This window comes from Dermacentor silvarum, chromosome 3, assembly GCF_013339745.2.
Source record: "Dermacentor silvarum isolate Dsil-2018 chromosome 3, BIME_Dsil_1.4, whole genome shotgun sequence".
In the NCBI taxonomy this organism is placed as follows: domain Eukaryota; kingdom Metazoa; phylum Arthropoda; class Arachnida; order Ixodida; family Ixodidae; genus Dermacentor; species Dermacentor silvarum.
Window position 1 is genome coordinate 102,404,344 of NC_051156.1, and position 25,362 is coordinate 102,429,705.

Below are 25,362 nucleotides of genomic sequence, written 5' to 3' on the forward strand. Positions count from 1 at the left end.
ACAAGAGGGGGAATATCCATACACAAAAAAAGATATGTGTAAAATAGCTTGAATGCGCTGCCACCGTACACGCAGACTGGGCACGAGAGCTACGCACGAAGTCAAAATTAAGCATAATACAATCTCCCTGCGGTGATCGACTTGCACCGAACGAAACATTGATACGCTTCCGATAACATCGAGCGCGCATACGATCAGCTGTTTTAGCTGAGCGCTTGCTGTCCGCCCCGCTCAGACCGGCATATGCTAGCAAATGCCACACAACCGCTTAGCGGGGACGATATAATTGCGCTTGCGCACGACGCTCATGCCGGCAGCGGAACGAAGACCGCATCCCTCGCTCCGCTACAAAGCCGACTGAGCGGAGCGTGATAGCGGTGACTACTTGGCCTCGTCGTCGTTTTGCAGCCGAGTTGATAGCGCGTCGCTCGCGTCTCGGCAAGACGCGCTTATCAAATGCGAAATCTACGCAGTTCCCTGCAGTATCTCGGAGCATGAAATCTGAGCGGCGCGGAGCGTAAACAGCGTTCTTCTAAAACTGTCTATATAGTCTGTACCGGTGCTCGCATGTAGTTGCAGCGCGCAGCTTCAGAAATACGCCGGCATGTAGGCCAACTGAGAAGGCAACTTTGGTCATGTGCGCATGCACCCGTAGTAGACTCGCTCTTGCCTTCACGCAGCTGACACGCTTGGACGACTGTTTTCAGCGTTTACAAATAATGCCGGAGCCATGCAGAAGAGAGGGCTTCCTTGGCAACTCATCGCGACGTCTTTCCTACTTCATTGATGGCTCACCATACCAATCTACTTGCATCGATCTTTCATGAAGATACACTTTATCGAATACCTGTGGTTTGGTGTCGCCTCGTGCCTTCATAAATGCGTGCATTAGCTAACATGCGTCGACGCCGCGACGCATTTCGCAGTGCCCATCTAATCGCGGGCGCCATATTGGGGCTCCGTCGTTAGTGTCGATCTGCTAGTCAATCGTGCACACAGCATTGCTGTCGGTGTTGTAAGGCAGCAAACAGGCTTGCTGTCGTTGCAAACAGCATTGCTGTCGATGTCGGAAGGCAGCAAACAGGAATGCTGTCGTTGCAAACAGCATTGCTGTCGGTGTCGGAAGGCAGCAAACAGGCATGCTGTCGTTGCAAACAGCATTGCTGTCGGTGTCGGAAGTCAGCAAACAGGCATGCTGTCGTTGCAAACAGCATTGCTGTCGGTGTCGGAAGGCTGCAAACAGACATGCTGTCGTTGCAAACAGCATTGCTGTCGGTGTCGGAAGGCAGCAAACAGGAATTCTGTCGTTGCAAACAAGAATCTTGTCGTTGCCGACAAGAATGCTGTCGTTCCGACAAGAACGCTTTGACGGATTTTTTGACTGGGTAGTACATGTTTTCTTTCGGTTTTCCCCATTCCTCCTTTTCCGTATCCTCCATCGATCGACTAATTTCCAATTGTTGCTTCTGCACAAGCAATAATGTAAGCAATTACATATTTCAGCTAAACAAATATTGTGTGTACAGCACGACTCTTCATTCCATCATATGTAGTAGTGAAATGTTTTGAAACAAAAAACAGACACGAAATGTAAACATAAAGAACACAATATCCTAGTCCATTTTATACAACAGTCAGCGAAATGACGTTGGAAAAACTCCCATCACATCGTTTCTCTTATTATTCCCAGTGGTTTACCAGAACCGTGTGGTGTATGATTTTTTTTTATTTTCCTGGGTGACGATACGTTGGTGACTTCTGGTATTTTATTAAAGTAGAATGGTACATAAAATGCCCTCGTTCTTTTACCATAATTCGTGAACGTTTTAGCGCGAACGAATGTGTCAATCTTACGCAAATCCCGAGTTTTTACGTTCTTTGTTTTAAATGTTTCATCGAAATAGTGCTTCGTAAGTACTACCAAAAGAAAAAGTTGTTTAGTATCAAATATGCCATGTTCTGCCATCAGGTCGCTGTGGCCAACAGCGCTGCTGTTTGTTCCGTATGTTATGAGTTATTTTCTGTATGATTCTATTTAACACGTTTACCCTATATGGCGAGGCCAGTCCGTATATCGTAATCCCATATCTTAATATTGTTTCACACAGAGCCTTATAGGTAAGTTTTCTTAAGCGAAGATCGCATACTGATCTGATTTTGTAAATAACTTCGCATACTGTTCGGAGTCCTTTAGCTACATATTGTATGTGATGGACAAATGAGAAGGATTCATCGAAAATAATGCCAAGGTATTTTATTTTGGTAGCATACTGCATACTTTGACAGGAGCATCGATTGCAGCGCTCACTATGCAAATATAAATGTTCAGTCAGTTCCACTTTTTTGTACGGGCTGTGGAAGCAGATTAACTGTTTTTTCTTTGTTCACAAATATATAGTTGTTCACAAACCATGTCATTATTTAGCATATATCTTCTTGTAGTAAAGTAACACTTTCATTAAAATTTTCGTCGGGTAATATTAAAGCAGTATCATCCGCAAATTGGTATAACTTGGAGTGCAACGACAGATGGGCCAAATCATTGACATACAAATTAAAAAGCATGGGTCTAGCACGGATCCTTGTGGGACTCCATGCTTTATGTGAATTAAGTTGCTCTCTATATTTTGAATTCGAACGACCTGATATCGATTTTTGAAGTAGTCTTTTAAGACCTCTATGAATGGTTCGCGGAATCCCATTTGAGCTAATTTTCCAAGGAGTACATCGTGATCCAACGTATCGAAGGCTTTGTCAAGATCTAGGAAAAGCCGAATTACCGTCTTATTTTTATCGATTTTACTATTCACTATGTCTGCAAAGTCTTCTAGTAGTGTGATTGTGCTTTTCTTGCGACGAAAACCATATTGTGAGCTAGACAGCAGATCAAATTTTTCGCAAAAGGCACTTGCGAACTAGTCCATTCTGTAGCCGTCAACGTAGTCGTGATCTCTTCTGTTCTGCATCTGCTACGAGGGATGAAAGGATGCGCCCGGGCAGTGGTTGCCTATGTACTTGTGAACTCTGGGTTAATTTGTGTCTGTGATTGTTAAAGCAAGCCTACAGAAATGTTCTACTAAATTTGTTAGTACCTGTAAACTTTAGTGCATTTTGTGCCTGTGACCACCTGAGCCAGCCTGCAGCAAGCTTTAGTAAATTGCGTAGACTCCAAGATACCTGTGACCTTTCAGAAGTTTTTTGTATTTGTAACTATGGAAGGAACAGCCACATTCAGCCTCTGGTAACTTCCTTTCACGGGGTGTGATACCAGTGAATTTTTAGTGTTTTGGGGGGGCCGCTGAAGCAAGCCCACACAAGTTCTCTGTTAGCTTTTGGTACGTGTGAACTCATACAATGCGGTTTTGTGTTTGTTTCCGCTGAAGCGAGCATGCTGCGAGCCTTCTATTAAATGTGTATTTGCCAACGTGCCTGTGACCTCTGCAGCAGTATTTGGTTGCGACCACGGAAGACAGGCCACATTTAGCTTCTGTTAATATGCTTAGAGGCCTTTGAGCCTGCGGACTCCTGAGGTCAATTTGTGTCGGTGACCGCTCAAGCACAGCAAGTATATTGCAAATTCTAGTATCTGTGAACTCGGTTTGGTTTTGTGCTGAAGCAAGCACACACAAGTTCTCTGTTAGCTTTTGGTACGTGTGAACTCATACAATGCGGTTTTGTGTTTGTTTCCGCTGAAGCAAGCATGCTGCGAGCCTTTGTACCTTTCTAGTGTTTGTGTCTGTAACTGCAGAAATAGTAATTTTATCAAAGCCCAATGTATCTCTAAAATCTTTAGTATTTTTCACTGTGTGCGACCACTGAAGCAAGCCTGCAGAAAGCCTGGAGCAACTTCCTTGATGGCTAAGCCACCTGTGAACTTTTCAGCAAATTTTGAAATTATGTGCTTTCGACCGCTGAAGTGAGCCAGCCCGCAGTGGCCACCTACTAACTTCCTTTGTGCCCCTCACCTTTACGGAGGACTTTTAAATTTCTTTCACTGGCCGATGTGCATCTGCAAAATATTAGCTCAACGGTAATTGTCTCACCACTACTTGAAAGTGTCAATGTTTTCTCTGGTGATCTTTACCAGAATTTGTCATCAATACAGAGCGCACTTGTACTATAAGTGGGTGACCGTATAGCAGCTGTTTGTGTCTATGACCGCTGAAGTAGTCTCAAGTAACTTTGTTAACACGTAATGTAGTTGTGACATTTGTAGCTATATTTGTGTTAGTGTGCGTAACTACCAGTGGCGCACCGACAGGGGGGGGGGGGGGTTTCGGGGGTTGTAACTTCCCCTTGAGGCCGAGTTAACCATCCCCCCCCCCCCACCAGTCCAACGTGTACCTTCAGTGCTCTGTTCACATTGTCATTACAATTCAGGAGGTGGCTTGAAGTCGAATTTTCCTGATTAACAAAAACACTCTATCACTGCCTTGTATTTATTCATTGACTCTTAAATTACTTTGGGTAAAACGCGGAAGAAATATACATCGTCATTGTTCTGATCATTATTAGGCATTTTATTTGCTGTTGGATTCCTCTGGCTAAAGCAAAGAAATTACATATTGTGCAAAGTGCTTGCTTCCCCCCTCGCCCCCCCCCCCCACCACAAAAATTCAACCCCCCCCCCCCGGAAGAGATCCTGGGTGCACTACTGGTAACTACTAAACACTGTCTGCAGAAAGGCTCACCTTAGTGGCTAGCATATCTGCACTTTTCAGCGCATTTTGTGTTGATGTGCCTGCGACCACTGTAATGAGCCCACAGCAAGACACATACCTTCCGTAGTGGCCTCACCGCGAGTTCTTAAGTTTTGTTGCTAGCGAAAGTACATTCGTAAACTTTTTTATTGCTGCACTCTCTTATTGGCCATGGTGCATCATAACCTCTAATGGCTGAGCTTGTATGATCAAATTATTGAGTCCTATTTGTTTGCATTAATGTGCATTACTGAAAACTGCTGAGTGCATTTGAAATTTGAACTTGTGATCTTCCTGCAGCCGTCTTATTGAAATAATTGTTGTATTTTTAACGATATTGTGAAATGATTCAGCTGAATGCAGAACGTAATTCTGTAGCTTTATTCCTGTTCGCACTAAAAAGTCCAACTTACATGCCCTGACTGATTATAGGTTATACTATATGTTTTGATTTAACGCATTTTTATCAAGTTCTATGTATTGTAATGTAGTTTACCATAGCAGGTAATTACGTACACCGTGCAGCTAAGCAATGCATATAATTCCCTGCTACGGTAAACTAATACATTACATAGAACTTGATGAAAATGCAATAAATCAATACACACAGTATAAACTATGAGTCAGGAGATGCAAGCTACGCATAGCTTAATTACTTTGTTAGTGGTATGTATTAGTGGTTGTCAGTGGTATGTTCCTCATGAGGAATGCTCAAATGTAGTGAATGCGCACTTCACGTCAGTTTTTACTCGCGAGCCAAATGGTGATGCAGCTGTAGGGTCGAGATCCGGACTTACCCTGGTGCCTCCTGTCGCTGTTACTTTTAATGATATATTTAACCTAATTAACAAACTTAAAATATGTGCTCCCGGACATGACAATAATCCTGCCAAAATTCTAAAGTCTACTCATCCCCTTTCTAGTCGCATCCTACAGGCAATATTTACGGAGTCTATCTTTAAGGGTTCTGCTCCAAAGGACTCGATAACTGTGAATGTTGTACCAGTATTCAAGACCGGAAATCAATGCGACCCTTCTAACTATCCCCCCATCTCGCTAACTAGAAGAGCCTGCAAGTTTCTGGAGGAAAACATAAATTCACACATAGCACGTCACCTCTGATGACAACTCATTTTATATCCAAAACAACATTGCTTTCATCCTGGCTTATCCTGTGAAACGCAGCTGTTTGAATTTACTACTGAGCTTCATCTTAACCTAGATTCTTTGTTTCAGACTGACGCCATTTACATCGATCTCCCGAAAGCATTTGATCGGGTCGCTCAGACACGACTTATCAATAAACTCGCGGCACTCAGTCTCGACCCATTAATCTTATCGTGGATAAAGTGCCACTTTACCGGCCGAGTGCAGTTTACGGTCATAGGAGGTCAGCATTCTTTACCAAAAGTAACATACGGTGTCCCCCAAGGCCTGGCTCCTGTCTCGTTGCTTTTCTTAATATTCATAAACGACATACCTAACGGAATTTCATCAACTATCCGTCTATTTGCAGATGACTGCGTGCTTTACCACTGCATCAATAACCACCAAGATCACGTACACCTGCAAAACAACTTAAACCTAATTGAAAACTGGTACTCAAAGTGGATAATGAAGCTTAATATTTCGAAATGTAAATTTATGCACGTGTCTCGAAAACGCTTTAACTCCATTCATACATACTCGTTGCACTCGACACCGGTATCGCAAGTGCAGGAATGCCGCTGCCTAGGCGTCTTAATTACTTAAAAACTAACCTAGGCAGAACACATAACAGAGGCTGCAACAGACGCGAATATTAAATGATGATAATGATGAATGTAGACTCATTCATTGTGGCGAACATCTGCTGAAATTTGGCCAAATAATTGAAGGTGCTGTTGAAAATTTATTTATTGGATTTAAAAGCCCAGTTAAAGGAAATTCTGGACGGCGTAAATTGTCCTGTTTAGATTATTAAGACATACAGTAGCCTCTATGGAAACGTATAAGCTAAAAATGCTAGCGGGTGCTCTACAAAACGCTCGCAAAGATCGACATTTTTCAAACCAAAACTCAAAAAGAAAAAAAAAAAGCCGCCTTACCACTCGCCAGAAGCGACTTTATATTTTGACTACATGGAGAAGCAGGGCCCAGGTCGTGTGCTTCACTTGACTGTATACTGACACGTACACATTCCCGTGTTTCAGCGAACAAATCCCACACGTCTGCTAGCCACAAACGTATACTCTTCCAGCTACTTCGTGCGCCGTGCCCACGCCGTTGCGAGCCTGCGATCTTCTTTTGATGCAAAGTAGAGCAGATTTTCTGTACCTGTTTGCCTACATTCAACGAGCAGAGCCTCGATGCGGCCTGTCTCTGCTCGGAGAAGAAGAGCTCACTGGGGTGCCCAAGCTGAAGGCACGGATAAAGTCGGGCGTAACGCGGACGCGATTGACGCGCGGCGCGCTTACGCAATACGTAAAAGAAAAGTGGACGCTCTATCTATAAAGTCTATCGTGGTTGGCGCGGGAATAAAACATGTCCTGGGTCTCACGGCCGGCGCCGATGGAACAGAGTGCATTGCGCACTAGCATGGCTGACCAGCACCATGGTGGTCTACACAGTAAAATAATTTACACCCTTGATGGTGGCATTGCGAATCAAAACACCCTTGAAGGGCGTTACGATTCAAGAAACATCCCATCATGAAGTCGATTGTCGAAGCATAGGGTAGTTATAGATATCACAGCACCCTTACGCCCACCATAAGGGTGTACTAAGAAAATTGGGCGAGGGTGTAAGGGTGTTTTATTTTATCTTTACTACATTCACAAACATACAGTTTCACGAAGAGAGAGCGCATCCCACAGCACTACAAACCAGTGGTGGATACAGAAGGGGCTCTCCCCTAACCGCACCCGTTCCCCCCGAGACATGTTGTGTCTTCAAAGCTGACGAAGACTTGTGCCGAGAGTCCCTCTCCGTTTCACTGTATGTTTTGACAAGCCCCCCACCCCCCTCCGCCCATTTTAGCAATGTGTTGGTAAAAACCGGTTGCTTAAGCACTGCTGTTTATTATGTCATCGTAAGCTAGTAAGCTAGGTAGCACACAGTTCCCAAATGCCTTCGTACACAATTAATTAAATACCGCGGAATTCAAAATGCGCGTCTGCATGTTTTTCTTGTATTGCATTCTTAACCCAAGGAAAAGTGTTCAAAACATTTTCAGCAAGCCACAACTCTTGTGCAGCTCTTGCTTTTGGGGCGCCAGGAATCCAGCAAAATGAATAGGCAGGTGACAGCATGCGGCTGGGCGCGCCGCGATTGCTCCAAAGCAATGCGGTCGTCTAACTTTCTGTCAAAACGCAACATAGCAGGGAGAAAAGGGCACGACGAACCATTAAACATATACGCCAATGCGGACGAATGATACGCTGAGTCCGGATGACATGACCCCACCCACCATTCTTTCATCGACTTGACCCCAACATGACCCCAACACTTTCTCCTTCTCTCCCATTTACCAACAAGGTAAATTCGCTGGCAAATTTGAGCCTTCTCACTGACCACAATTCTTTGCGCAAACTGCATCTACAGAAAGCGCCGTGCAAAGCGCTCATGGCTTCGCGTCCGTGTCAACTTACCAAGCTGGCTTACAAACACCTGAACGCCGGCCAGTGTGGAGTGCACAAAATGGGAGATGAATGTGAGAAGGTATAGATAACCAGCGTATACAATATGAAATGCATACAGTATTTACAATACTGACCAGTAGCGCAACTTACTCAATGATTTACCCTCTCAAGTTGCAGACAATATGAATGCATGCATGGATAGGACATTCAGCCAATCATTGTAGATAGAATGAGATTCCAGAAATTTTCGGCAAGCTGCAGGCCTGTTCTTTGTTCACTGGCCAGTGTCGACGCATTGTTAAAGCGTGCACGCAATTTCCCGCCTGCTAAGTACGTTCGCGATGTCGGGCATATGCAGACCTGCGCGAGACTCGCGTGTCTTTCCTGGCGAGACGGGTATGACAGGCACGCGTACTGAGTACTGGAAATTGTAACTATTATTACCTTGCAGTTCGTTAAGGTATTTACTATTTTCGTGAGTACACCACTTCCGAAACATGCGCATTGTGAACGTCTTGAAAATACTAATTAAAGCTTCTTTTTTCTCGGTGGATAAAAGAAAACAGACTCGTAAGCAGCTGAGCATGTTATAGAATCAAATAGGGCACCTCGCCTTACAGATAAACGTCCAAGCAAAAAAATAAATTAAAAAACGCAGTCACTTATTTGGTACATTTATTTACACGCAAATTAATAGCCCCCCCCCCCCCCCTGTAGTGCCATTTAATTTCATATCAGTAATGCTTATGCAGCTAAAGTTCCAGTGAAACTGCCTGTATATAAGCACAGAAAATAGCTTAGAAGTAGTGTAGAATGAATAGCTTACAAAGGAATATACACACGTAGTGTGAAAGATTTGTTTTTATGCTTTCAAAGCGAAACCGAAGTCGCAGTAACTATCACCGACAGGTGTCACCGCTGTCGCTACTGAGTCACATGGCGGGCTGCGCGGGGTGTGTGTGTGTTCTCTGAGACAGTCCTGAAGTTGTGAGTAATTAGATTATTTCTGGCGGCTTTTAGTTGCAGTATCTAGGTAATTTAGTGTACTTTTGTGGTCATCGATACAAAGTAAACGTTTGAACTGAAGGTGACGCGACATGCGTGAGAAAAAAAAAAGGCCGTAGTGGCGGTGTTTCTTTGTGACCGTGTCTGCTATCCCTACGACGGCCGTGATTCGTGGCAGAGGAGAAAACCGCTTCCAGTTGGCCTGAACAGTGAAGTGCAAGTTTTTTTTTTCGGTGGAATCCATCCTCGACATCGTCCTACACTACGTAGAAGAAATGGCGTGCACTGAGTGCACATCGTGACAGAGCTTCGCCTACACACCGAGGGACATTCGCAATGCGCATGGACTGCTCATATAAAAGGTATGTACTACGTTCAACGTTGCGTTTTTGTGGTCCGTCATTGAGGGAGTAATTTTCGCATAAGTTCTTTAAAGGACTGCACAAGCTGTTTTGTATGTGAGCGAATTATGTGTACTTCGACGGAGCCCATGGGCACTGAATGTGAAAAAGAAAAAAAATTTCATAGAAATTTCAGTGTCCTCAAGAAATCTGTGAGCGCACATACAATTGTAGAGCATGAAGTTCTGCTGCGCGCCAGTATTCGGTGCAGACAGGTAAATAAGACATTGGTTTGGCTAATTGGCTCATTCTGTAACTAAACCTGGGTGCAGACTTAATTTTATACCAGTGTAACACGGCCACTTTCGATTGCGATGAAGCCCGATCTGGATCGAAATTTTTGACCACGATTGGCTCCCTTTCGGGGATTGAGCAAGGAACCGCGACCTAAAATTTGATCCCGATCGGGATCAATCGTGATCAAAAGTGTGCCGTGTGACACCCGTAATAAATGATCCTTGCGTATTCGCACTCTTAATTGTTTGTAGGTCGGAGATCAGCTGGTAGGTAACGGGGCAGCTAGCTTGCAGCGCTTGTGCTTTCATTACTAGAACTAATACAGAACAAAAGAAACCACCACCATCCCGATTGTGTACTTATCCTTCGTTTTCAGTTCTGCTCGTCCACTCTAGAAGCTGTCGTGCTGCTGCGAATGAAAGCGCGATTACGCGATTTGCCAATAAATTTATCTTTATTGTATAAGTACTCGGAGCCTAATCAATTTTGTGTCGTCCTTGAACTCGTTTGTTGGTTTCCCGCAGGTATTCTTATTACTACTACTATTTTATTTTCTTGTATGATCCACTCCTGCCTAAGGCATCGTGTCAGAGGTCGGCAATATTTCTGAAATAAATTTTACCGAACGTGCTATGGCTACCATGCGTTTCATGACCTTATTGTAATGTCTTGTGATAAAGCTTATGGTTATTCTAAATATTATTGGCCTTTACACATTTATATTAAAGTGGTAAATACTTAATTCTATTTGTAGTTTTGAAAGTTGCTGTTATTTCATGATCAATCTCGGGTGTTATTAACGGAGAGTTCTTTACCTAAACTCATGCAGCTACAATCAGCGCGAAGCAATTGCATGGAAACTAACTGATCTTCTTGGATCTACGCATTGCTGAAAAGACTGTGAAGACATCTGAGCCGACAGGTATGCTTTTTTCAACATAATCGGCCTGCATTTTGTTTTCCAGTGGAGGATGAAGACCTCTCCCGATGATCTCCAATTACCTGTCTTGCGCTAACTGATTTCCAAGTGAAGCTTGCAAATTTCTTAATTTCATCATACAGCCTATCTCTGCAGTCCTCGACTACACTTCTGTTCCCTTGGCATCCAATCTGTAACTCAATATGCTGCCGGTTATCTGCACTACGCATTACATGTCTGGCCCAGCTCCCTTTTGTTCTCCTAATGTCAACTAGGATATCAGCTCCTCCGGTATGCTTTTTAAACCATGCCAATGTCTTCCTGTTTCTGTTGCCATCAGGATGGGAGTGGATACGACAAATGGAACTGAATGGAGCTAGGGCACACGAGCAGTGAGACTTCTTATGCTTTACGTTTTGTTGCTGTACATAATAGCTGAAACGCAGCAACACGTTTTCCTCACCTTGTTATTTTCCCATAGCTGTCACAGCTAAATTTATAGACTTCAGTAAGTTATACGTGCAGTTTGTCTAAAAAAAGAGCACACTTGCACCTATTCAAATATATGGGAGAGGGGAAATCGTTTTCGAGGCAACCAGTACACAGAATTTGATGTGGTTAGCTGCCTTTAAAAGAAAAAGTTAAAATCTAGCGACTATTACTTGTGAATTTTTGAGTTAGGTCGTCAATTTTTAATAAAGATGGCAAAAATCGCAAATTCTCAGAAAACAGAACTATCAAGTTTACAAATCTGTAACTCAGCAATGAAAAACAGTATCGCAGTTCTGTAAATTGAACCTAATAGTACATCTAAAGCAGAGAAAATTGATATAATATACATGACTAAAATAAACCACTAATATGTGAGTAGAACTTTTGCAAAACCTTTGTAAGCTACGTAGCAAATCACTTAAGATATAAATTGACATATAAAGCTTATCCGCTCTGGATGCTCTAACAGATGCAGTTTACAGACCTGTGATATCTGTTCATTGTGCTGAGGTACCGAATTGTAAAATTAGTGCTTCTGTTTATTTCAAACCTACCAATTTTTTAAAATGTCATTTAAAACATTCAGGCCCTAAATAGAAATTTTGCTTCCAGCAGTCATAAGAATTTAGATTTCTCTCTCAAATGGAGCAAATTTCATTAAAATCGGCCCAGTGCTAATCCCAGAAAGGCATTTCTGACTTTTACATGTATTTGAATAGGCGGCATCTGAGTTGGGCCCGAGCTAAAGCTACTCTTAAAGATCATGTGTATGATGCTGTGAGTCCTGTGATGCATGTGCCTTGAGAGATGTTGCTGTTGCTCTTAATTTGTTTTTCAGATAAGTTTATTTGATGTGTTAGACTTCGTATAATAAGTTCTGAAGATACCATAATACCTGACAGGCAGAATTGTTCTGAGGTTGAAGGCCAAGTTTTCTTTTATGACAATTTTTTTTCGGGCTGTACTAGTTCTGTCAACCAAATGCAATAAATTCAAAATTGGTGCCTTTGCTAACTTTACACAAAGCAAATTAGGCATTCGAAGTGTTTAATGAAACAGTTTTAAATGCTTATGTTTGATGACATGCTTTGACGCCACCAGAACCTCATAAAATATCTTCGTGCATGCAAAAAGTGCCTGTTGCGCAAGTCGTGTGCTGGCCTGACGTGGAGAACAAACCTGGCAAAAGGTAGAGCACATGCTCTAACAGGTTGTAAGCAAGACTCACATAATTCTATTTGTTTGGCAATTATGCCAGTATATTCTTATATTTGTCGGCAGGAACACTCATTATCTCAGCTGCTAAAGATGATTGCACATCACTGGACACTGTGAGCCGAAAAAATCTTTAATTGTGCAGTACTATTTTATTGACGTCATGCTACAGTATGTTCATGAGTAGCGCCAAACTGGCAGGGACGCTAGCTGTTATAAAAAGACAGATTTCAAGAAAATCGGGTTGGCCTAAATGTCTAAGTGAAATGCACTACACTGTAAAAAATTTCCGTAATTTTACAGCAAAAACCTACGTAAAATTTACGTAGACCGTTCTGTTTTATGAAAAACGGCGGGATTCTACGTAAAAAAGACGGACGTGAGCTCCGTTTTTGAAATACGGAGACCCGTCCGTAATTTCATGAGGAGGGCAACTGAACATGTTACTAGTGAAAAATGAACACGCAAAGAATATAACGAAAAGACACTGTCTACTCTCACTGCCAGTTACATATATCACCATAGATAACGCTGTTTGAACATTATTCGCGTGCGAGCATAGTAAACACACAAAAAGAAGCAGGTAGGGTTTGAGCGGTGGCGCTGCTTACCACCCCTTCATCGCGCCTACACGCTGGGTTGGATTCCTCCAGCACAAACAACTGTACGAGTACTCGCTAATGGCGGACGGCGGAGGTGGTGTTCCTGTCGCATTTGTGATTTCACACTAAATAGGAAGGAATCGGCGCTGGATTGTTACACAAGTAAGTGATTTAAGTGTCCTTTTTTCGTTGTTGGTGCACGTCGCGCGTGCGAAATGCTCCGCGATGGCCGGTGATGGGCTCAATTGTGTTGTGTGAGTACGCTCTTTAACGAGATTCCTTGGCCATGAGGATTGACAAAGCGACATTGCGAGTCTGTGATAAAGGGGTGTTTCATTTGTTGTGTTGAATGCATACTCACTACAACTGAGACGTGTAGGCAATATTAGCGGCGTTGACGCCTCTAGTAGCTCCTTTGTCGTCTAATGTGGCCGCTGGTTTACGGACGTTAGCATTCCAGTTAGTACTGTGTTGTGCTGTGTGCTCGGCGTTCCAAAATTAAGTGAAGGCGTTGTACCCGTTAGTATCTCTCTCGACGCGGCGCAACGTTATGTTACCAATATTCGGTGACGCATTGCATCACAGTGAAATTTTTAGCCATTATTATAAGCTTCGGACGCAGTGCCTTGGCTGCGCGTGCATAATCGCAGTGTTCACGCCCGGGATTGGAAGATTGCTCATGTATGAAGACCTCATTGAGCATGTTCGATGTGCATGCCCCTTCATTACAATCAAATGACGGTGGAGCATGCTTACTGCCATAACCTTGTGCCACCTGCAGTGGTAGGGAACACGGGTGTCACACGGTGCCCTTTCGTTTGTAGTAGAGCCTGAGCAAACGTGCACGATCGCAATTGAAAGTTGTCCGCGTGATAACCGTTAAGAGTCATTGCAAAGGAAACGGATTATTTTCTACCTGGCAATCTGTATTCGTTTTTTTTTGACAGCTACCAGGCTGACGATTAACGTTCTGACGCAGTACGTCAGCATATCACGTATTCTGGGAGGGAGGATTGCCGCTTAAGTTCTGCCCATATGCGGCCGTAATTGTAAAACAAATGCATGCGAAAAGTAATTTTTAACTTAACCTTGACATAGAATAGTGGTGGCCAAACGTGCATTACGGACATTCCAAAGTTATATATATTCCTAACAAGTGTAAAAACAAACCAAACTATGTCAACACTGATGTTGAAGGGAGGTTCACACTTACTGTCTCGAGTTGCATAGACTAATTTTCAGCTTACACGCATCACTGCAATAATTCTAAAATGCGTGCATGTGTTGTAAGTTATGCAGGGCAGAATTTTTGTCAGCTCATTTTTCTAATAGAAAGTGCTTCATAATGTTTTTTTTGCAAAAAGTTAAACGAGGCCATTAGCACTTTATAAAATACTGTGAGCTATCTTACAGCAATAACAGTAACTCAGTGACGAGCTTATATGCAATAGTGTAATTGTATATAAACATGTTTGTGCTTTGCTTTGGATGACCGGTCAGAAAGTAACTGATATCAGTATTTCATTTGCAGCTGTTGCACCAGTGAAGGATGTCTGTGTGCCGCCTTGCATTCAGTTTCTCAGTCATGGGGGCCTGCTTGCAACACCAGTGGCAAAGCAGTCTTGCATTGTGCTATTTGTTCTGGTAAGCTGTGCCATTCTATCGTATATCAGTCATGCATATGCAGTCCTAATGGACATTGACTGCAAGTGTTGGTTGAATGACAATGCCTATACAAGTATAATAATTGTTGCAGATGCATCCAAAAGATAAATGATGTTTTGTTCTTCCTGGGGCAACCAATTGGTTCAGCATGAGGACGTCGACTTGAAAGTGGGATTGTTTCATACTTGTCTCGGTTGCACATGAGTTGTGTTCAAAAAACACTAATAGCACCAGATTTCGGGATATGAGGCAACAGATAAAACATGCACCAATAAAAATTCTTCGTTTAGTTTGCCTCTATGAGTATGCAAAAACACCTGCATACTGACCTCTAACACTGTTATGCATGGGCTCCATGGTAACTAAGTGTAGCCACAGTTAAGCTCACTGTTAGCCACTGCTCAGCTTACTATAATAGGTGAAGATGCCTCGACAGATTTGCGTGTGACATTGCAAGGTATCATAACAAGGTAAAATATAGCTTCAGCACACAGCTGTGTCACGTGGTCAGATGACCAAAATATATGAATATTTTGAAGGGAATGAACAGCACTACTGCCAGAATGAAGTGAAGGTGAAGGGCACAGCAACACATTCCCTTTATCCTGTCTATGGCACCATTCAGTTCCTTCCTATACATGCACCAACCAGCCCAGTTCAGAACGCTCTAGCAGTTCATCTGAAATACCTTAATTTGTCTAGAAGATTAAGTGTATACACACTAGCATATGTGGGGGCTATTCTGCGAGTTTTGTATGTTTTGAACATGTGCCATGAGGATTCTTCATTGCTCAAAACTTGATATACAACTGCACAAAGCAGCATCAATAGCTACGTTGCTTCCCCATCTTGTGTCGAGGGTCTGTGCGTGTTTCCTAAGATAGTCCTTGTGTCGTCGTCCTGTTTGTCCTACATAATTGCTGCTGCAGGGCAGTAGGATGTTGTAAACAGCACCAACTGCACTTCCTATGATCTCCAGCACATACTTCTTGATGCAAACTTCTCGTCTTGACCTGGTCCGGTTGACATTTTCATACCTGACCAGTTTGTTGGCCCTGAAAATAAAAAGGTAGTTCCAACTCTCCCTAGCAATTTGCTTGAATTGACAGCTTCCTTTGTGTACCTATTGTATAGCAGTAATAGACCTTGGCTTCCTTGAAGTACTCCGACTGAAGACTTCACCTATGTTCAGCTCCGTTAAATGCTTCTTGGCAATGCATGGCGAAAGGCAGTGCGAACACACTGTTAAAAGCAACCATACTTGGGTCTTGAAGCTCCCCTCCACTTTGTGGTAGTGCCCTTGTGTTCCTGTAGCAACAACACGCTTCAGTGTTCAAGTGCGCTAATAGGAAAGGCCAAGACACTTTTGAGTGTGGGGCATAGATCCAGCACGATGCTCACCACAGAAAACCTTCAAGCCAGATATTAGAGCTTGCCTTCCAGCAGTTTTACTTCCATGAGCACACCTGGCACTGTGGAGGAGACATTAAAAAATGGCTGAACTCCTTGAGTAGCCTTGCTTGGCAACTTCTCACAGACAAAAACACTGTCAGGTAACCGTAAAACACTAGCTATTGTGGGCACCAGTGTAGTAAAGTTATTTTGCTTCATTGGCAACTTTCTCCTCTATATTAGGTGAAGTAAGGCTACTAAATGGGTAGAGTGATTTTCTTCCTGTCTTCTCTGCAGTGCTAGATGAGTTCACGTACGGGGAAAAACTACCACTAGACAGTGATCTTCCATTTCTGGACCGCAGGGTTTTCTTTGGTTAGTGTTATGTATGCTGAAACTATGCCCAATGTTTGGAGGAGGGTATTCTGCCTTCCGCATCGGCACACTCTTTCGCTGTGAAGCTCATCACAGGAACACCAAAAGGCGTCCTCAAGAAATCGAGGCATCACCAAGTGGAGGAGAGCTTCTGAACCCATGTCTAACATTTCCTTAAAGTGTGGTGGCCACTCTTATATCATATTCACAAGGTCAGTCATAGTGTCAAAGAGACTGTTGGGAAAGCTGAAACTTTCCTTTTATTTTTCACGTCGAGCAATCGGGGTACATTGTGCGAAAAGGGTGACTCGGACCGAGCCTTGACGCAAAGTGTAGCAAAAGGCAGAACAGCAGTTCATCAACTGTGCGGTTGTTGTTTACATTATCCCGCTATCCAGCAGCTGCAACTACGCAGGACAACAAGCCTAGTATATATATGTTTGTCTGTAAACAAAATTCTTTGCCTGCATTCATGTTGTCTAGCCTTCTCCCGTCTTTTCGTGCTGTCCCCAAGTAATCGCATAGGTACACTCTTACATAACTTGCAATTATAAGATTCATGCTTGGGAATATAATCGGAAACTGTGCCATATGGATGACATAATTCATTACACGTGGTGTTAAAGTGGCTGTGCAGTCTGGGTAGGGGCTTCAAATCTGCTTGTTATAGCAATTCATAAGTTGCTTCCAAAACTTGAGATACAAAGATTCAAGCTATGTCTGTGAAAACAGTGCATCATGTTACAAGGAACTGTTAGAACACTCATGGGAAATAGCTCGGTATTGCGAGAGGTTGTAGAAACTTGCTTCAACTTGCTTTCTACAGCATTTTATAAAGATGCTTTTTTAACTCCCGCATCTGTCGTGTTGTCTCATCACAAAACTGTAAACAAATATGAGTATTATGCGTTGAGTTTCAGTAAAGATTACGTGAATATGATTAATCCTTTCCGACGCTATGCACACAATTCAATACACCAAGATAGTGCATTAATAGCAATGGCATTGATTAAAGTAGGGATATTTAAAATGTGTCCCGTACACCTTCAAACTCTTCTAATTGAAATAGTGCTGCATGTTTGAATTACACAGGCAAATTGTTTTAGTAAAGGAAGTATGAAGGTACATGGTTGGGTACTTTGCTTGGTGTATGTAATTGTATGTATGTCACTTCTTTCATCGTTTTTCACAGTGTGTTGCACCAGTCATAATTTTCGAATGGCTGGATAGGTGCTATTCAAGCCTGGTAGACATGAAATAGTTGATGTTTGCAAATCTGATGTACTTGCACTGAGTTTTTGCATAGAGTGCACATTCCATAAACTTGACAAACTCACTAAAGAACTGAAAACTCCTAATCTATTGTACTTCTGTAAGCATTTTATGAATATGAAGATGTAAAAAATGCGGTGAAGCTAAGTTTTCAATCAACACAACTAATTGGCATGTGAAAGGGTTAAGGAAAGAGGCTCCTTGAAACAATTTCTCGAAACATTGCAACATACCACCTGAGGGTCTCCAACCTTAACCTCTTACTACTGTTTTGCAAAGCACAATATTGACTGAATGCAATATTTTTCTGACCAGTCTTTCATGTAATGTAAAGAAAGTTAACACGCCTAGTCTTACATGAAGATAAATTCGAAATCATTTATTTATAGCACTCACTTAGCAGCAGTTCTGAACTTTTATTTATCAGTACAGTACTTGTGATTCACCTTTGTATTGCTGAGTACAGGTAGAGATATGGTTAGTTGTTTACTAGAAAGGATCCCGAATTTTCCACCTTCTGATTGTAGCTTAGACCGTCACTTGTACTTCACAAGGAGTGGACTGTGGTAGCTAGGAAATATAGTTTTCCTGAGAATTTCCATGCATGCAATTTTGATTCTGTCTGCTAGCATGTTTGTATTACAGCATGAATTTCATAGATTAGAGGCTCCATGAAGGTACATTCTGTCGTTGAATGTCTATGAGATGGTTAAGCAGGTTGACTGTATCTAGTTGCAACTCCTCATGTCCTGTGGCAGTTACGTTTGTGTGGTTTGGTGCTGTCAGTGTAAGCTTAACATTTCTTTCCTTCTCCCAGGAAGGACACAAGCACTGAGGAGCCATTTGACCTGCCACTACACTGATACGGTATTTGGTAGGTTCTATTACAGGTTTTCTTTCGTGTAGTAGTACCTGCTATAATTCTGTATAACGTGTTCAGACCTTTAGTCAGCAGGCTGTTTGACAACAGGTGTTTACAAATGAATAACTAACAAGATTTTCAAGGTCATTAGTGATGCAATCGTTGCACACTGCTGCATTTTTCTGCAAATTAATTGATGAGCCATCCAGCAAGTGCTGCTCTCCTGCCTTAATGCACAAGCCTTCAAATACTGTTAACCCTATATCACAAGTGAACAGCAAATGGAGATGACTGTTCACAGCGACAAGTTCATAATGTTTACTTACATGCAAAAGGGAGTCAAACGTCAGGTACACATTTGAAGTTTTCCAAAACAAGTTCATCATCATAGTGCATAAATGAACAAGTAACTTAGTGCAATAAAAATACACAGGCACAAGAAAGGGAGACAAAGACAAGCACTTGGTGACTCAGAAGTGTGTGACATATATGTTCCAACCAATTATTATTTTCTAAATTTTCTTCTACTGATCCAGGATTCCTGTGACTAGTTGCCTTAGGTAACATACTCTGTTGCCTTCTTGCCCTAGAAAACATAACTAGTGCCTTCTTGCAGCCCTTTAAACTGGCAACATCTTCACCACTGACAGTAGAGCATGTTCAGATAAATTCAACTAGACATGCCTGGTGACCACTTAATTTTGGTGAACAAATTTTATTTTGTGCCCGAGCCTGACGACAATGAAATCAATTATATCTTCTATTTTGTTGTAGCGCAAGCTGAACGACAAGGACAACAGAAAGGCAAATTTGATGCACAGCCAGCGTTAACGTTCAACAACAGATTCGTTTCCAGTTCTCATCACTATATATACCCTGAAAATGTCATACAACACGTGTAAAAGCTCTGTAAACATGAACTAAAAAAAACGGGAACCACACGCATGCAGTTTTTTAGCCACATAGATTGACAGACATGTAGACGTTTAACGCGAACAAAGATCGCATCATCTTCCACCTGCTTCTACTCATAATAACTGTTTTTTTAAATCTAGGTTTGCGCTTGCATCTTTGGCAATGAAAGGCAAGAAAACCATCAGCAGCCAGGTATTTACTTTGTTATTGTGTTCTCGTAGCCTGTCATTTATACATCTACCAGTTTGACCAATGTAGGACCGTCCACACTCAAAGGAATGTCGTATAAAACACGTGATGCAATCAATGAATTTGTTTTAGGGGCGAAGCTCCTTATAGCGGCACCCGTTCGTCCCCGTCGTCGTCGTCGTAGTAGTAGTGTGTAACCAGTCTGAGAAAAATGAGAAAAAAAATTCCGAAGTTGTGTCCGGTAGCGCGGAATCGAACCAGGGACCCCTCGCTTCCGAGCGCGCGGCGTTAGCCCACTACGCCACGAAGCGGACATGGACACACGCACCACGATGGCAATAAATACCCAACATTAACGAAAGGCCGCGTTTCTAGCGCGTTTCTAACGCGTTTGTGCTAGCGCGTTGCGGCCCGTGTAAGAAGCTGGTGTAAGACGCTGTGGCCTCTCCGCCTTACCTTCAACGCGTTTCGAACGCGCTGCCCAAAGCAGTGGCAACTCAAGTTCAAGTCAAGGAGCGTTTATGAATACGGGGGGTATACTCTCTCGGCAGTCATGTGATGGCGTCGGCAAACGCGGTGCACGTTCCGGCATGTGTAAATGGCTGCGTAAGACGCTGTGGCCGCTCCCCCTTACTAGAGAGTACTGCACGTTTCTGCTAGCGTCCCCGTAAGCGGGATATCCGATGATTTCCTCCGGAGCTTCGCCCACTCATCATCATTCACCCCGTGGATATGCTGTGAATTTTTTTATGTTCATTTTCGCATGCAGTATCCGCAATTCTTGCTGGCTTTGTCTTCCTACACAGGCTCCCCAATTTATTAGGAGCTGAAAAAACTATGTTGATATCAGACCTTCCAGCAATCTTTATTCTGTGGGAGAAACTATGTATGTAGGGGATGACAGCAACCTTTCTTTTCTTTATGTCGGTGTTTGTACCATTCACTTGCTCGGAACCTTTTTTCACTTGGCTCGGGTAACCAGCGCCGCTTAAACGTGAGACTTGCCATCTGAAGCTATTGTGCATTAGGTGCCGGCATGGCTTCTTGAGCGCTTCACTGAAACACACCTTCATGATTCCCCCTCTTCAAGTTTTGTACGCACGGAATGAAATGGTAAAAGTGGCTTACTTGCCCTAGGTTCTTAACCCCAGCAGGTTTTGTTATCGGTGAGCACAAAATTAATGTGAAGGAATCCAAACTTCCCGTCACATGGCTATCCTGCACCTAATGCACGATTGCTTCTACAAGTCTCACGTTTAAGTGGCTTTGTTTAGCCGAGCCACGTGCTCATGTCAGTCGCAGGAGGACTGCTTAAAAAGGCACAGCAAAAAGGTTCTGCGCAGGTATATGGTACAAGTACCGATATAAAGAAAAAGATTGCTGCCATGCCCTACATACATAGTTTCTCCCACAGACTAAAGATTGCTGGAAGGAGTGACATTAATGTTGTTTTTTCGACGCCTACTAAATTAATGAGCCTGTGTGGGAAGTCAAGGCCAGAAAGAATTTTGGATACTGCATGCGAGAAGGAACATAAAAGCAAATTCATTGATTATATCGCGTGTGTTGTATACCGCATTCCTCTTGGGTGTGGAGGGTCCTACATTGGCCAAACTGTTAGATGTATAAATGACAGGCTATGAGAACACAATAACAAATCAAATACCCTGGCTGCTGACGGTTTTCTTGCCCTTCATTGCCAAAGATAAGTGCAAACCTAGATTCAAAAAAGCAGTCATCATGAATAGAAGCAGGTGCAAGATAATGCGCTGAACTATAGACACTAGAAACATATCAACATTTGGTGACGCATGAATCAGTAAGCCTTCAATTTCATTATCCTCGAAAGAACTTGATTATCTTTGTTCGCGTTAAACGTGTACATGTGTCAATCTGTGGCTAAAAAAACTGCATGCGTGTGGTTCCTGGTTTTCTTTAGTTCATGTTTACCGTGCCTTCACACGTGTTGTATGACGTTTTGAGGGTATATATAGTGACGAGAACAGGAAATAAATCTGATGTTGGAAGTTAACACTGTGTGCATGTCAAATGTGCCTTTCTGTTGTACCTGTTGTTCAGCCTTGCGCTGCAATAAAATAAAAGATGCCATACAAACAAGCCCCTATAGCTACCCTCATTGTTAGTTTTGCAAGAAAAAGAATTGTCTTTGAAAATAAAATATAGAAGCACCTGTTCAGTTGGAAGCATTTTTTTCTGGATTCTGCCAAATCCGTATTTTGATTAGTCCCAAAGAAAAAGTGTTGTGGCTATGGCTCTAAGAATATTTTGGCACAGACTGCAGGCAAATAGCATGAATTCCAACTAATTACCACGGAGTATCCCTGTTACGATATAAAGTAAAACTTTGAAAACACATCATTGCACATGTTTTAAGTTCAGTGTGTTTTTCTCTGCATCTATTAACAGCACGGAATTTGGCCATCCTGTTGCCATTGAAGTCGCAGACATTTGGGCAAATAGCTCTGCCCTCGTTGACTCTCAAAATCCACGAGAAGCGCTCATATTTGGACATTGCTTTAGTTTGAGCTTTACTTTAAAATTTCTTTAGGAGAGGCGGAATTCCCAAATTAAGCACGTCACCCAAGTAATAGCTGTCTGGAACGACATGTTGCATTATTTGTTTGGTTCTGGGGTTGCCAGTCAAGGAATGGACAGAATAAACGGTACTGCCTGTAGCTGCCACATATGGGGTCCATGTGTACTTGTTGCAGGTTCATTTACGTCGCGAAAGTGCTACAGGTTACTTCGAAAAGCACAGACTGACAAAATGGCAAATTTTTGGGGGAACACAGCGACTTATGTGGATTGACCTTGGGTGGTGTGTCTATAATTATAACTTTTTAAGGGGGTGGAGATAGTATGTTGACGCACTGACGACCATAACTTTCAATTATCATTGCTTAAGTAAAAAGTATATTGCACATTGATACTTTCATGACAAAAATCTAACCAAATCTGAAAGAGGCTGAAAGGCACACATGTTGTATTGCAAGGCATGCTTTCTTCATATTGTTGCTAATTTATAAGCTGGTCATCTGGACAGTACCTCTGGCTTGGTTGTTTTGCATCGGAATTGTACAACATGAGTGGTTTGAGCTCGTTTTAAGAGTGCTTCATTGTTTTGGGAAAACAGTGGAATCTGCAAGGTTTTCTATTAGAGCAGTGAAAGTTGAAAGCCATGGTCCGCAGTATGGTGGGGGTCGTGGTAGCTCTACCTACATGCAGAAAATGTAATCTCTGACTGTCAATGTGCACGTGAGAGTTTTGCCTGTTCCAAGTGAGCCATCAAATAAGTTGGGTAGATTTCATCTGAAGTTTTTCATGTTATAAGGCTAGGAACATATACCAACAAGGCAGAGTATGACATTTTTTTAGAGCACTGGTAGTTACATTTGTGACTTGGAAATCATTTATTGTTGATGTATCTGACTAAAAACGGTGATGATGGTGGTACAGTAAACCTTGTTACAAGAGGCACCCAAGGGACTCGGGAAACATGTCTCTTGTAACCAAGGTCTCTTGTAACCAAAATTCTAAAAACACTGAGGAGTCGAACTAGACCACTTTATTATACATGAGCACCAAAGTGTGTTTAAACTCATCTTTGATGCGAACAGAGCTGTCTCATGGAAACATGGCTATGGCTCCGGAGTTTGATTACCGGCATACAAAGCGACCAGCACCGTATACGCTGTGACAGAAATCCAACTCAATGGTACTCTGTCACAGAGTCGGTGTGGGAGCGCGACGATTATAGAAGCATAATGGCAGAAAATTCAGTGAAATTGGTAGTCTCAACCATGTGAGGAATGACAGCCGGCTGCGGAACGAAACAAAATAGAGCCAAGGGAGTGAAAATTGCAGCGCGTACCGGTTAGTACGACGTTAGCCGCATTACGTGAGCGCGTGTCTGGGTTGTCTCTTATAAATAGTGAAGAATTTGCTCTAGGGACATAAAAAAAGTTGTCCTTAGTAACCGAGTGTCTCTTGTAACCATGTCTCTTGTATGCAATGTTGTTAACATGGCGAACATAGGAAAACCAACCAAACCATTTTGAAATGTCTCTCATAACCGAGTGTCTCTTGTAACGAGATTTTACTACTAATAGAGAGTCTTAATTGATTGTTTTTTTTTCCTTTTCAGGCAAAGGCAGGAGGCATCTGCAAGCAACCAGTCATTCCGATTCTCAACCAATCCTTCTAGTCAGCCCATTTCTAGTGTCTTATCTTGCAAGTTTTTTTCAGTAAAGCACAATAAACACGCAGTTTCGTTCAGATTCAGGTGGCTTGTTGCTTTTTGGGCACGAATTTGTATGTGTGCTTTGTACACGTCATGTACAGAACTCAAATGCAACATGGCAACACTGACACGAAGATGAAGCAGTGTAGAAGACAGTTACACAAGGAGGAAACGTGCACACACAGCATTTTCAGTGTGGTGTATGTCCACTTATGTGCATTGATTTCTGCCCCATTTCAAGCTATATCTGATGTGAGTTAGCCATGTTGTAATGTACAACTTGGTATAACTTATATCAATGAAACAAACAATTTTCTCATTTGCTGGAGATATACACCCGCATCATCATTTACAAAACAAATTTTGCACCTGTTGATACGAAGCAAGATAAAGCTGAACAAGTTCGTACAGATTCATGGTACAGGCACGCAAGCATAGAAGACATGGACACAAGAAGAACAAAAAAAAGGTGTTTCTGTCTTCCTTTCTGTTCTTTTTTGTGTGTTTTATGTGCATACCTTTCCTCACTACGGTCTGTCCGTTTTTAATTAGGAAAGTACGGTGCTCAATTTACAGAATTTCCGTTCTACGGAGCTCACCGTTTTGTATTTGGAAAATACAGACAATTCCGTGATCACAACTACGGAAATAACCATTTTCCATTCGACGGAAATCACCGTTTTCCATTCGACGGAACTCTCCGTTGTCCATTCTACGGAAATCACCGTTTTCCATTTGACGGAACTCTCCGTTTTCCATTAACGGAAAAAAATTTTACAGACTATCCGTTTGACGGAAACGCTGTTTTTCATTTACGGAAAAGTGTCCGGCAACGTTTTACCTTCAACTTTCACCGTAAACTGAAGAAATTTTTTTTACAGTGTAGCTGACCTGCACAAACAACGGCGTGAGCCGCCCTGAAGGCACTGCTGCGTTATTTAAAAGACACCGGACTCAGTGACAAATTGTGACTCTGCACTGTGTTACGTAGGATGGAACGTTGACGCTATGCAACACGAGAACGCCTTCGCAGACTGCGTGACAGTGCCCACAGAAACTGTTGTATTTGTGTGTGTGTGTGACAAATCAATAAATTATGACGGCTTCTGGGTGCTAAACGAGCTCAAAATGATCAAAATTAAGCTGCGTCGCTCCACTACGGAGTCGTTGTTGGCTCTTTCTGGAGGCTTTGGAGTGTGAAACTTTGTCAAATAAAAGCAGCCATATGGTAAGGGACAAC

General features: G+C 42.6%; 1 long non-coding RNA gene across 1 annotated transcript; it reads left to right on the forward strand.

Moving 5' to 3' along the window:
- The first annotated feature begins 13,061 nt into the window (after positions 1 to 13,061).
- Positions 13,062 to 24,155, forward strand: LOC125943916 (uncharacterized). The gene is made up of 4 exons (XR_007465989.1): positions 13,062 to 13,353; positions 14,723 to 14,835; positions 18,713 to 18,769; positions 24,027 to 24,155. It is a non-coding gene; the product is annotated as an uncharacterized LOC125943916 (long non-coding RNA).
- Positions 24,156 to 25,362: the final 1,207 nt, after the last annotated feature.